This window comes from Coregonus clupeaformis, chromosome 33 (assembly GCF_020615455.1).
Source record: "Coregonus clupeaformis isolate EN_2021a chromosome 33, ASM2061545v1, whole genome shotgun sequence".
In the NCBI taxonomy this organism is placed as follows: domain Eukaryota; kingdom Metazoa; phylum Chordata; class Actinopteri; order Salmoniformes; family Salmonidae; genus Coregonus; species Coregonus clupeaformis.
The window spans coordinates 7,713,287-7,725,412 of NC_059224.1; positions in this window are offsets into that span (position 1 = coordinate 7,713,287).

Sequence of the window (12,126 nt, forward strand, 5' to 3'; positions counted from 1 at the left end):
ACGTCCGACCCACCGGACACTGTGGAGGACTAGGGTCGGTACGTAACGCCCGCTCGATCTCCGCATCGACCTCCCACACCACCGGTGCCACCAGACACGACTCCGGTAGTATGGGAGTGGACTCCACGCACCTCTCCTCCGCGTCATACCAAGCGGGACAGAGCATCTGCCTTCCCGTTCTGGGACCCAGGGATGTAAGTGATCTTAAACACAAACCGGGCGAGAAACATAGTCCATCGAGCCTGGCGAGGATTTAGTCTCCTAGCGGCCCGAATATATTCCAGGTTACGGTGATCGGTCAGAATAAGGAAAGGGTGCTGAGCCCCCTCAAGCCAATGCCTCCACACCTTTAGGGCCTGGACTACGGCTAACAGCTCCCTGTCCCCTACGTCATAATTCCGCTCCGCCGGACTGAGCTTCTTAGAGTAAAAAGCACAGGGGCGGAGCTTAGGTGGTGTACCCGAGCGTTGAGATAGAACGGCCCCAATCCCGGCCTCGGACGCGTCTACCTCAACTTGAAACGGTAAAGTGGGATCCGGGTGCGCCAACACCGGAGCCGAGGTAAACAGGTCCTTCAGTCTCCCAAAAGCCCTGTCCGCCTCAGCCGACCACTGCAAGCGCACCGGACCCCCCTTCAGAAGAGACGTAATGGGAGCTGCCACCTGTCCAAAACCCCGGATAAACCTCCGGTAGTAATTCGCAAAACCCAAAAACCGCTGCACCTCTTTAACCGTCGTTGGGGTTTGCCAATTACGCACGGCGGACACTCGGTCCACCTCCATTCTCACCCCTGACGCAGACAACTGGTAACCCATAAAGGAAACTGACTCCTGGAAGAACAGGCATTTCTCAGCCTTGACATACAGGTCATGCTCCAACAGTCTCCTCAATACCCTGCGCACCAGGGCTACATGCTCGGCCCGAGTAGGGCTGTACACCAGAATATCATCGATGTACACCACCACTCCCTGCGCCTGCATGTCCCGGAAAATTTCATCTACAAACGATTGGAAGACTGATGGAGCATTCATTAACCCATATGGCATGACGAGATACTCGTAATGGCCGGAGGTAGTACTAAATGCTGTCTTCCACTCATCGCCCTCCCTAATGCGCACCAAATTATATGCGCTCCTGAGGTCCAATTTTGTGAAGCACCGTGCCCCGTGCAATGACTCCGTCATAGTCCCAATCAGCGGAAGTGGATAACTATATTTAACAGTCACCTGATTGAGACCGCGGTAGTCAATACACGGACGCAGACCTCCATCCTTCTTCTTCACAAAAAAGAAGCTCGAGGACGCGGGAGAAGTAGAGGTCCTTATGTATCCCTGTCTCAGAGACTCGGCAATGTAAGTCTCCATTGCCCTTTTCTCCTCCTGTGACAAAGGATACACATGGCTCCGCGGAAGCGCGGCTCCTGTCTGGAGGTCTATCGCACAATCCCCCTGTCTATGAGGTGGCAATCGTGCCGCTCGGGTTTTACTAAACACGAGTGCCAAATCCTCATACTCAGGCGGAATGTGCAGTGCGGACATCTGGTTCGGACTTTCCACCGAGGTCGCCCCTACGGAAACACCCAGACATAACCCCTCACACTGAGCAGACCACCCTTTAAGAGCCTTCTCTCGCCACGAAATAGTAGGATCATGGGTAGTCAACCAGGGAAGCCCCAGTACCACCGGATACGCAGGAGAGTCAATCAGATAGAGTTGAATCATCTCCTTATGACCCCCCTGCGTCATCATCCTAAGTGGCGCTGTGAGCTCCCCAATCCACCCAGATCCTAACGGACGACTATCTAAGGTATGTACGGGGAAAGGCTTATCGACTGGAAGGAGGGGAATCCCTAACTTAACACAGAATTTACGATCTATAAAATTCCCAGCTGCGCCTGAATCGACTAGCGCCTTATGCTGGGAACGAGGTGCAACCTGTGGAAAACAAACAGGTAATGTAAAGTGGACGACAGAAAGCTCTGGGTAAGTAGGGCGCCTACTCACCTGGGTGGACTCCCCACTGTATGGCCTGCCATCTCCCTCCTCAGGGAACCCTCCCCAGCACCTAGCCGCGGTGTGCCCTCCGCGGCCACACTTGGTGCAGGAGACTGCTCCCCTCGGGTTCCTTCCTCTTCTCGTTCTAGCGCCAGCCCCTCCGAGCTCCATCGGACTCGGCTCGGAGGTGCTGGAGGGTGGAATGGGAGGCCCCCATCTGGGACGCCCGCGGGTCGTGAGTAGGTTGTCCAGACGAATAGCCATGTCCACAAGCTGGTCAAAAGTTAAAGTAGCGTCCCTACACGCCAACTCCCTGCGGACGTCCTCCCTAAGGCTACACCTAAAATGGTCTATGAGGGCCCTCTCATTCCACCCCGCGTCAGCCGCTAGAGTCCGGAACTCCAGTGCGAATTCTTGAGCGCTCCTCATCCCCTGTCGGAGGTGGAATAGACGTTCCCCGCCGCTCTTCCCTCTGGTGGATGGTCAAAGACCGCCTAAGCGGCGGGAGAACTCCGCATAGGTGACTGTGGCGGAGTCTATTCCCCTCCATTCGGCGTTGGCCCACTCCAACGCCTTGCCGGTGAGACAGGAGATGAGGGCGAAACGCTCTCGTATCCCGAGGGCGCCGGGTGTATAGTGGCCAGGTAGAGCTCCACTTGCAAAAGGAAACCCTGACACCCGGCAGCGGAGCCGTCGTACGCCCTCGGGAGCGAGAGCCGAATCCCACTGGGTTCCGGTGGATGAGTAGGCAGGTTCTCTGGTGGTGATGGAGCGACCGGTGGGGCTGTGGGAACACCGCTGATCTCCCAGCGCCGAAGAGTGTCCATGACGCCCTCCAACGCGTGCCCGATCCGATTGATGCGATGTTCCTGTCCCTGGAGACGGTCCTCCACGCTGTCGACTTGTGCTCCTGCTGATTCCATCGAAGTGGTGTGTAATTCTGTCAGGGCCGTGTAGAAATGGTGTGGTGTGGAATCATGTGCAGAAGCAGATATATAGTCCAATAATCTTTACTGGAAAGTGCGAGGCAATAATCCCAAAAAAACAGCCAGAGGCAAAACGCACACAGGCGTAAAATACAAGCGCGCATAAACAGGCGCGCAAAACTCTTCTCAACCGAGAAGTAAGCGATATAGTAGAGGCGTACCAAACACAGGTACGAACATGACACCTAACACGAAACAATTACACACAACACTACACTAACAACAAGGAAACTAAATAGGGTGCTTAATAGACATAACACAAGACAGGTGTGGCTAACAGACAAAACTAGTCAAACAGAAAACATAGAGCGGTGGCAGCTAGTACTCCGGAGACGACGACCGGCGAAACCTGCCCGAACAAGGAGGAGAAGCTGCCTCGGCCGAAACCGTGACAGTGTGTGTGTGTGTGTGTGTGTGTGTGTGTGTGTGGTCTCCATCCCTTAGGAATTCCTTCTCCCCCCAGACAATATATTCTTAATTAATATGCTATCAATTTGATAATATTTTTCTGATTTATATCACACATACCTAATTGCCCTTAATAGGGTACTGTAAACATTTAGTTAATATAATATATATTTTTTGCTGTTGTGAATGATGAAAAAGTAATTTGATTTGTGTGTGAAGACTTGTAAAGAAGAGTTTAAATTGATCTAATTTCAGTGGTTCATTCATTAATACATTTTTTGGTAACGCTGTAATGCTGTAAATACTGCAAATTAGACTATCCCATTACTAGTCGGACTGTAAGTAACTCTGCATAAGAGCTTCTGTTAAATGACAAAAATGTATACAGTGAGGGAAAAAAGTATTTGATCCCCTGCTGATTTTGTATGTTTGCCCACTGACAAAGAAATGATCAGTCTATCATTTTACTGGTTTATTTGAACAGTGAGAGACAGAATAACAACAACAAAAAATCCAGAAAAACGCATGTCAAAAATGTTATAAATTGATTTGCATTTTAATGAGGGAAATAATTATTTGACCCCCTCTCAATCAGAAAGATTTCTGGCTCCCAGGTGTCTTTTATACAGGTAACGAGCTGAGATTAGGAGCACACTCTTAAAGGGAGTGCTCCTAATCTCAGCTTGTTACCTGTATAAAAGCCACCTGTCCACAGAAGCAATCAATCAATCAGATTCCAAACTCTCCACCATGGCCAAGACCAAAAGAGCTCTCCAAGGATGTCAGGGACAAGATTGTAGACCTACACAAGGCTGGAATGGGCTACAAGACCATCGCCAAGCAGCTTGGTGAGAAGGTGACAACAGTTGGTGCGATTATTCGCAAATGGAAGAAACACAAAAGAACTGTCAATCTCCCTTGGCCTGGCATCAACTCAACTCGGCGTGTTTGGAGGAGGAGGAATGCTGCCTATGACCCCAAGAACACCATCCCCACCGTCAAACATGGAGGTGGAAACACTATGCTTCGGGGGTGTTTTTCTGCTAAGGGGACAGGACAACTTCACCGCATCAAAGGGACGACGGACGGGGCCATGTACCGTCAAATCTTGGGTGAGAACCTCCTTCCCTCAGCCAGGGCATTAAAAATGGGTCGTGGATGGGTATTCCAGCATGATAATGACCCAAAACACACGGCCAAGGCAACAAAGGAGTGGCTCAAGAAGAAGCACATTAAGGTCCTGGAGTGGCCTAGCCAATCCCATTTAAAATATGTGGAGGGAGCTGAAGGTTCAAGTTGCCAAACATCAGCCTCGAAACCTTAATGACTTGGAGAAGATCTGCAAAGAGGAGTGGGACAAAATCCCTCCTGAGATGTGTGCAAACCTGGTGGCCAACTTCAAGAAACGTCTGACCTCTGTGATTGCCAACAAGGGTTTTGCCACCAAGTACTAAGTAATGTTTTGCAGAGGAGTCAAATACTTATTTCCCTCATTAAAATGCAAATCAATTTATAACATTTTTGACATGCGTTCTTCTGGATTTTTTTGTTGTTATTCTGTCTCTCACTGTTCAAATAAATCTACCATTCAAATTATAGAATCATCATTTCTTTGTCAGTGGGCAAACGTACGAAATCAGCAGGGGATCAAATACTTTTTTCCCTCACTGTATATAGTCCAATAGAGGACTACAGACTGTATGGTAGAAGTACATAAAATGAGTTACCTTGACAGCGTAGTCCACAGCAGAGACTCTGTGACCACAGCCTTTGCAGAGAGAATACGATCCAACTCCTATATCCTCCTGAAGCTCCTAAGCCCCCCCCCAACCCCCCCCTACACACGCGTTGTCCTTGAAGTTTACTATGTTAAGGGAGACTGAGGAAAGGAGAGATGAGAAGTGGAGGAGAGGTGGAGAGGATGGGAGTTGGAGAGATTGGAGATGGGTGGATAAAGTTTATTTTGAGTCACCCAGGAAATGGCTGATCACACAGCTATTTGATAGAGGCCATGACATGGTTTCACTCTCCATCACACAGCTATTTGATAGAGGCCATGACATGGTTTCACTCTCCATCACACAGTTCATATGGAGGAAGAAGGGAAGAGAGGGAAAGAGAGGGACACGATAAAGGGGAAGAGGGGAATGAGGAAGAGAGGGGAGAGAGGAGAGGAGAGGGGAAGGAGGAAGGGAGAGAGGAGAGAAGAGGGGAAGGAGGAAGGGAGAGAGGAGAGAAGAGGGGAAGGAGGAAGGGAGAGAGGAGAGAAGAGGGGAAGGAGGAAGAGAGAGAGGAGAGAAGAGGGGAAGGAGGAAGGGAGAGAGGAGAGAAGAGGGAAGGAGGAAGGGAGAGAGGAGAGAAGAGGGGAAGGAGGAAGGGAGAGAGGAGAGAAGAGGGGAAGGAGGAAGGGAGAGAGGAGAGAAGAGGGGAAGGAGGAAGGGAGAGAGGAGAGAAGAGGTGGAAGGAGGAAGGGAGAGAGGAGAGAAGAGGGGAAGGAGGAAGAGAGAGAGGAGAGAAGAGGGGAAGGAGGAAGGGAGAGAGGAGAGAAGAGAGAGAGGAGAGAAGAGGGGAAGGAGGAAGGGAGAGAGGAGAGAAGAGTGGACGGAGGAAGGGAGAGAGGAGAGAAGAGGGGAGGAGGAAGGGAGAGAGGAGAGAAGAGGGGAAGGAGGAAGAGAGAGAGGAGAGAAGAGGGGAAGGAGGAAGGGAGAGAGGAGAGGAGAGGAGAGAAGAGGGGAAGGAGGAAGGGAGAGAGGAGAGAAGAGGGGAAGGATCCTGCGAGGGACTGCTCCATGACCAAACTGAATTCTAGCCTTGTCACTTCCAATCCCATCATTCATATCTCTTACACAGACACAGAGACGGAGAGAGGAATCTCAAATCTAAATCCTTCTAGTGCTCCCGGCACATTTGGTATTCTGTGTGTTTGGGGGACAGAGTTCTAACTTTCTCACTGTCAAGAGACGATAGTTGTTCTGTTCTCTCTCTTTCTCCTTGAAGTTTGACGGATTACTAACTTTCCTCAGAGTTAGAGTTAGAGATCTGAGTGTTAAGTTACCACAACACACTATGAGACAAGTTGTGTGTATGAGTGTGTGTTTTATAAATTACCACAACACACTATGAGAGAAGCTGTGATGTACTGATGCCTTGGCAGTAGTCTTTGGGATAGTGGAGTCACGTATGACCTGAGTAGGCCTATAGCAGGTGGTTTAGATGTTATTAGATACGTGTGTGTGTGTGTGTGTGTGTGTGTGTGTGTGTGTGTGTGTGTGTGTGTGTATCCCACCTACTAAAATCATTGTCAGGTGGCACCATTGACTTATGGCATCAATGTGTCTTAAACAGGGCTCTAAAGTGCCACCAATTTGGTCTCATATGCAACAAAATATTTTGTCGTGCAACCAGGAGTTTTATTTAGGGAGCACTGTGCGACTAGGAAAAAAATCTCCCAGATAATAGTTGTTTTAATGATAAGCAGGCGCGTAACTTGTGGGGGGGAAGGTGGGGGACGGGGGGTCCTGACCCCCTCAATGTTAGAGACAGGTCAATTGGACCCCTTCAATATGACTGATTGGGAATAAAAAAAATCCCCACTGTAAAGCACCAGGCTTTGCACCACAGTGACTCAGTTCCTCATTTCATGATTGGATCCCCCCCGCCGCAAAATACGCTTTTGGTTGCGCCTGATTCCCACTCCCCAAAGGCAACCAGCCCACACTGCTTGTAAGGAGAACGGAGCAATTTCTTCTCTCTTTCCCTAAGCTCTCACACTCTTTTTGTGGTGTTTACTGAGGAGAGGTAGCTATATTCACAGCGCTCCAATGTGTTCATGTTTGGAAAGTTTAAAAATGAGTAAATGTTCAGGAACATTTTATAAATCTATTCCTAATTACTTGAAACATTGGAAAGAATAAAAAAAATAAAAAAAAACGGAGCAAACTGGAATGCTATTTGGCCGTAAACAGAGAGTACATAGTGGCAGAATACCTGACTACTGTGACTGACCCAAAATTAAAGAAAGCTTTGACTATGTACAGACTCACTGAGCATAGCCTTACTATTGAGAAAGGCTGCCGTAGGCAGACCTGGCTTTCAAGAGAAGACAGGCTATGTGCACACTGCCCACAAAATGAGATGGAAACTGAGCTGCACATCCTAACCTCCTGCCAAATGTATGACCATATTAGAAACACATATTTCCCTCAGATTACACAGACCCACATAGAATTCGAAAACAAATCTCATTTTGACAAACTCCCATATCTATTGGGTGAAATACCACAGTGTGCAATCACAGCAGCAAGATTTGTGACCTGTTGTCACAAGCGCAACCAGTGAAAAACAAACACCATTGTAAATACAACCCATATTTATTTGGATTTATTTGACCTTTTGTACCAGTGTCGAGGCATATTGAGTGTCTTGGTCTTGTCTCAGTGTCGTTTACATCTGTACTCCGTCTTGACTCGGACAGTGAGGACCAGCAGAGTAAAAAAACTCATAATTATGAGCTTCCATTCAGTCAGCGCATAAAACCACTTCACCAGGCCAAATATATACATATATAAATATACACACACACAGTACCAGTCAAAAGTTTTGGACACACCTACTCATTCAAGGGTTTTTCTTAGTTTTTTTAGCTATTTTCTACATTGTAGAATAATAGTGAAGACATCAACTTTGAAATAGCACATATGGAATCATGTAGTAACCAAACAAGTGTTCCTTCTTGGTCAAATAGGCCTTACACAGCCTGGAGGTGTGTTGGGTCATAGCCCTGTTGAAAAACAAATGATAGTCCCACTAAGCACAAACCAGATGGGATGGTGTATCGCTGCAGAATGCTGTGGTAGCCGTGCTGGTTAAGTGTGCCTTGAATTCTAAATAAATCACTGACAGTGTCACCAGCAAAGCACCCCACACCATAACACCCCGCTCATCCATGCTTTACGGTGGGAACTACACATGAACAAATTAAAGAAAGCGTAAAGTATTACAGTATATAGAGCCATTATTGCATTACATCTCATATTGCTCAAATAAACAGCAAACCTGGTTTAACCTGGTTTAAAAAAACAGATAAAGCAACACCTCATGGCACAACGCCTCTCCCCTATTTGACCTAGATAGTTTATGTGTATGTATTGATATGTAGGCTGTTTGTGCCTTTAAAAAATGTATGTAGTTCTGTCCTTGAGCTGTTGTCTATTAATGTTCTGTATTATGTCGTGTTTCATGTTTTGTGTGTTCATGTTTTGTCATGTTTTGTGTGGATCCCCAGGAAGAGTAGCTGCTGCTTTTGCAACAGCTAATGGGGATCCTAATAAAATACCAAATTCCAGACCATCACACCTCCTCCTCCATGCTTCACGGTGGGAACCACACATGCGGAGATCATCCGTTCACCTACTCTGCGTCTCACAAAGACACGGCGGTTGGAACTGAAAATCTCAAATTTGGATTCATCAGACCAAAGGACTGATTTCCACCGATCTAATTTCCATTGCTCGTGTTTCTTGGCCCAAGCAAGTCTCTTCTTCTTATTGGTGTCCTTTAGTAGTGGTTTCTTTGCAGCAATTCGACCATGAAGGCCTGATTCACGCAGTCTCCTCTGAACAGTTGATGTTGAGATGTGTCTGTTACTTGAACTCTGTGAATGATTTATTTGGGCTGCAATTTCTGAGGCTGGTAACTCTAATGAACTTATCCTCTGCAGTAGAGGTAACTCTGGGTCTTCCATTCCTGTGGCGGTCCTGATGAGAGCCAGTTTCATCATAGCACTTGATGGTTTTTGTGACTGCACTTGAAGCAACTTTCAAAGTTCTGGAGAGTTTTCCGGATTGACTGACCTTCATGTCTTAAAGTGATAATGGACTGTCGTTTCTCTTTGCTTATTTGAGCTGTTCTTGCCATAATATGGACTTGGTCCTTTACCAAATAGGGCTATCTTCTGTATACCACCCCTACCTTGTCACAACACAACTGATTGGCTCAAACGCATTAAGGAAACAAATTCCACAAATTAACTTTTAACAAGGCACACCTGTTAATTGAAATGCATACCAGGTGAAGCTGGTTGAGAGAATGCCAAGAGTGTGCAAAGCTGTCATCAAGGCAAAGGGTGGCTATTTGAAGAATCTCAAATATAAAATATATTTTGATTTGTTTAACACTTTTGTTTGGTTACTACGTGATTCCGTATGTGTTATTTCATAGTTTTGATGTCTTCACTATTATTCTACAATGTAGAAAATAGTAAAAATAAAGAAAAACCTTTGAGTGAGTAGATGTGGCCAAACCTTTGACTGGTACTTGAAACATGAACGTCTTAACAGCCTTATATATTATAGACATGTTTGTGTAGTGGCGAACCTAGATGCCTTCAGTGTGTGACAGGTTGGTGATTCTGAAAGGACAGCAACCGTAATACCAGCGCACTCATGTAGGAGAGTTCACTTTTTGTAAAACACAAAGGGCCAGTGGTGTAGTGGAGGTCATACGCAGGTATACATATGCCTTATACCCACTTTTTCTTCATATATACTCACTTCTTAATCCCTACTGTTCCGTATCAAAGTAGTGTAGTGGAGGCCATACGCAGGTATAAAACGTATAGGCTACCCACTTTTTTTTCAGTGGGCATTGCGTATAATCACTTCTTAATCCCTACTGATGCGTATCAAAGCAGTGTAGTGGAGGTATACGACTTATCAATTATGTAGTACAATAGAGAAATCATGCACAAAGTAGCCTACACAATCGCAAAGCATGTGAAATATATATGGCCTGGTATATTGTTTGCTGCCTCCATTCGGGATGCACTGTTTCAGTTTGAATTGCTCAATATTCTGGACAAAAACTGACAAATATAACTAAGGCTGGGAATGTCAATACAATCAAACTAGCAAGGGCAATGATAAGTCAGTCATAACGTGGCTAATAGGCTAGCGTATCTATTCATGTAGCAAGCTGAAGGGACGGAGCCTAACGTTGGCTAGATAGCTAGCTATCTGCTAGGAGGATGTGATGTCATGCCATTGGAGGATAGGGTGAGTGACTGACTTTTTCCCCTCATACAGTGCCTTGCAAAAGTATTCATCCCCCTTGGCGTTTTTCCTATTTCGTTGCATTACAACCTGTAATTTAAATTGATTTTTATTTGGATTTCATGTAATGGACATACACAAAATAGTCCAAATTACTGAAGTGAAATGTAAAAAATAACTTATTTAAAAAAATTATACAAAATTAATAACGGAAAAGTGGTGCGTGCATATGTATTCACCCCCTTTGCTATGAACCCCCTAAATAAGATATGGTGCAACAAATGACCTTCAGAAGTCACATAATTAGTTAAATAATGTCCACCTGTGTGCAATCTAAGTGTCACATGATCTGTCACATGATCTCAGTATATATACACCTGTTCTGAAAGGCCCCAGAGTCTGCAACTGTCACACCCTGGCTCTGGGACTCTATATGTTGAGCCAGGGTGTGTTCATTCTATGTGTTGTATTTCTATGTTGGGAGTTCTAGTTTGTTTATTTCTATGTTGGCCAGAGTGGCTCCCAATCAGAGGCAACGAGTGTCAGCTGTGGCTGGTTGTCTCTGATTGGGAGCCATATGTAAACTGTCTGTTTTTCCCTTTTGTGTTTGTGGGTTCTTGTTCCGTGTTGGTCTATGTTACCTAGGACGTTACGAGTCGTTTGTTGTTTTGTTTCATTGTCAGTATTTATCACTATAGATAAATAAACATGTTCGTTCATCACGCTGCGCCTTGGTCTATTCCATACAACGATCGTGACAGAAGAACCCACCATACAAGGACCAAGCAGCGTGTCCAGGAGCAGGCAGCCTGGACGTGGGAGCAGATTTTGGACGGGCAGGGGTCCTGGACCTGGGAGGAAATCCTGGCCGGGATGGATCGCCGGCCATGGTGTGAGACGGTAGAGGCGCGACGGAGAGAGGAGCAACGGCGTAATCTGTATCGTCGTCGGACGGACGAGAGGCAACCCCAAAACATTTTTAGGGGGGGGCACAGGGCATGGACGACGGGGCTGACAGAGGCAGAAAAGGGGCGTATTCAGAAAGCCACCAGGGTACGGGGGCCACTGGTCAAAGTAGGGAAAGAAGGTTTAGAGGCACGGCGAGAGGTACTGGGGTGTGTTACCAGTCCGGTCCGGCCCGTTCCAGATCCCGGGGTAGAGCCAGTGGTGTGTGTCCCCAGTACGGTCCGGCCTGTTACGGCCCCTCGCACCAAGTGTACGGTGCGCGTTGCCAGCCCGGCCCGGCCTGTTCCTGCCCCTCGCACCAAGCCTACGGTGCGCGTCGCCAGCCCGGTCCGGCCTGTCCCTGCTCCACGCACCAAGCCTACGGTGTGCATCGCCAGCCCGGTCCGGCCTGTCCCTGCTCCACGCACCAAGCCTACGGTGTGCGTCGCCAGCCCGGTCCGGCCTGTCCCTGCTCCACGCACCAAGCCTACGGTGTGCGTCGCCAGCCCGGTCCGGCCTGTCCCTGCTCCACGCACCAAGCCAGGGGTGCGCATCGTCAGCCCGGTCCAGCCCGTTCCTACTCCACGCACCAAGCCAGGGGTGCGCATCGTCAGCCCGGTTCGGCCCATTCCTACTCCACGCACCAAGCCAGGGGTGTGCATCGTCAGCCCGGTCCGGCCCGTTCCTACTCCACGCACTAAGCCAGGGGTGCGCATCGTCAGCCCGGTCCGGTCCGTTCCTGCC